This window comes from Conger conger, chromosome 13, assembly GCF_963514075.1.
Source record: "Conger conger chromosome 13, fConCon1.1, whole genome shotgun sequence".
NCBI lineage: Eukaryota > Metazoa > Chordata > Actinopteri > Anguilliformes > Congridae > Conger > Conger conger.
The window spans coordinates 11182819-11185322 of record NC_083772.1 but is presented as its reverse complement, the minus strand read 5'-3'; the positions used below and the strand labels follow the sequence as shown (position 1 = coordinate 11185322).

The 2504-nt window shown below is 42.1% G+C and overlaps 1 protein-coding gene across 1 annotated transcript in view; it reads left to right on the top strand.

Moving 5' to 3' along the window:
* Nucleotides 1-905, top strand: part of robo1 (roundabout, axon guidance receptor, homolog 1 (Drosophila)) — a 196782-nt gene extending 195877 nt beyond the window's left edge. The window contains exon 29 of the mRNA XM_061216753.1: nucleotides 1-905. This exon is cut by the window's left edge and continues 772 nt beyond it. The gene's annotated coding sequence lies outside the window, so the exon portion shown is untranslated.
* The last annotated feature ends 1599 nt before the right edge of the window (nucleotides 906-2504 follow it).

The window sequence follows — 2504 nt, the reverse complement described above, 5'->3', positions numbered from 1 at the left end:
GGAGAAATACAGGTATGACAAAAGAGTCTTGTTAATCATAATGATGTAGGTGAAGGTGATAAGCTGTTTACGGTCGGAGTGTTTTTTTTTGACAGCTACAGTATAAAATGGCGGGGGGGCTCCTGTGCAGCAGCCAGATAAATCTGCTCCAGGTTTGTTGCTCCGGTCCAGCTCTGTAGACATGATGGAAATTAAGAACTGTAGCATATTTCAGTTACAATTTATCTGTGAAAGAAAGTGTAGCACAAGCGTGTGTTGGAGGGGTATCTGCGGAGGCACTTAGAAGGGGACAGCAGTGAGCAGGATAAGGATCCCACCTTCAGGGGCCGCAGTGGAGGCCCAGGCCCTGGGGCCCGGGGAGAGGACACCCAGCTCCAGGGCTGCTGTACATTCATCGGACTTCTGCAAACCTTTTCTTCCCCAGAAAACAAAGATAGAAAAAAAAAAAAAAACGATAGAAAAAAGGGGGAATCCAGAAAAAGCCACGCCCCGTCCTTCCCTGGTGTGTGAGCGGCTGTGCTTCTGCAGCGAAGGCTTCCTGTAGCCTGAAGCAAGGAGGCCTCTCTTCACTCTGAGAGAAAAAGAATTAAAAAATGAACAAAAAACTAGGTGCTGGGCTCCATCCCGATTCTAGTACCAGGACAGGTGTGTGTGACCTGGCAGCCCGATTCGAGTGCCATCAACGTGAGCCGACTTTTGTGTTGTTTTGTTGTGCTGCGGTTGAGTTGAAGATTGAACCGGCTGCGCTGTCTAAGGGAAATTAGCGTTGTTGTTCTTCATTTTGATTTTTTCCATGTTAAAAAGGCAACTTCTTTATTGTTAGCCATGCATTTACATACTGAGGATCACGTAATCCGAAAACGTCATTTTTTCACATTATTTATTAAAAATGTCCTTAAATACCAGTGCAGTTTTGGTGATTCTTTGTGTGATGGTGTCATAGTAATGATACATAATGTTAATTTTTTGTTATCTTTGCAGTCAGGTGCCAGAGAGGTGGGGGGGTCTCACCTCATCTGTCATCGACAGGCTCATTCCAGGCACTTATTGTATCCCTCCTTGTCTCCTTGTTCCTCAACTGACCCAGAAATCGGTTGAGGTCCGCCATCTTTAAGGACATGCCAATCCATCAAATGCTCCTTGACGGAGCGAGTAGCTAGGAACCTCCTGAAGGGTTCTTGAGCAAGGAGACACGAGCGTGTCCTTTGCAGAAGTATGTAACGAGGAGGTGAAGATAAGCGATTGGAATGAGCCCAATGTGCAGCACCCACCTCCCAGGATGCAAGGCGGCCATTTTGGGCCAGAGCCCTCAACTGCTGCAATACAACTGGGGCCTAAAACAGTAGAATTAACTGTCACATTTTCTAACAAAAACTCACATTTTGTATTTATATTAAGCAACTGCCAAGCTTAACAAATACAAAAAAAACTGTTACTTAATTTAGCCCTGATAAAGATTTTTTTAATTTGCACTCTGCTCATTAGTTCTCTATTTCTGTTCCTTTGTCTTTATTGGTATGTGTTCTGCAATGCCTGTGCTTTGAAAACAGAACTAACAATACCACTTTATTATTTCTCTTAAAAATGGAAACCCTCTGAAGAGTTGTTCTGCTGCAGGCCAAAATACCACCACCGCAGCCAGCATCGCAAATAACACAACTCAAATGACCTTTCCGCCAAATTTCAGTCATTCAAAAAGAAACAATGTACAGATGGAACAAATCTGTTTTAATATGTGAAATACAGCACACAAACCATATATCAAAAAAGCACCATAAACAACCACAAGAAATAAAACACGCTTTAATACCATTCATCACCGTCTGCTAATGTAAAAAAATAATAGTAATAACGCTTGACATATTGCATTACTTTTATTGACATTTTTATCATTGGTATAATGGAAATGCATTGCACCTATAAAACCCAATATCATGACATCTATCATGGTTTAATATGAAATCCATTTCTATGCTGTCTTACAAGGACACAATCTGGTTCTTGTATTAGTGAAGTTGCACAAGGCCTCTTGCACTGCCTCTTAAGGGCAAAATGATTAGATCATTAATGAACTTCAAAGAATATTGAGGTCAGCTCCCTTGAAACCAGTGATCCATGAATGGGGTCATCATGGGTTTGATGTTTAAACATTATGATCATTGAAAAAGGCAGCATTTTTATTTGTGGCTTTTCTTATCAGATTTTTTTATTTTACTGCCATGTGATTGGACATTAGCTACACGGCTTTCCCGCATTTCTATCATAACCAATCAGATCTCAAAGTAGGTAGCTCAGTACTTCATTGGCTACTAGTGACTTCTGTGATGGAGGAGAGGCAGAAGAAGAGCCACCTCATCCAGTCTGGAGTGCGTCCCTACATTCAACAAAATATCCTCCTTTCCTTCAGTCATCTTCTCCTCCTGTACGTAAGTATGGGGGGAGGAGACGAGTGTAAGAAAGAAGGAAATGGAACCCGATTTGTTCCACTGCTTTACCCCCCAGCC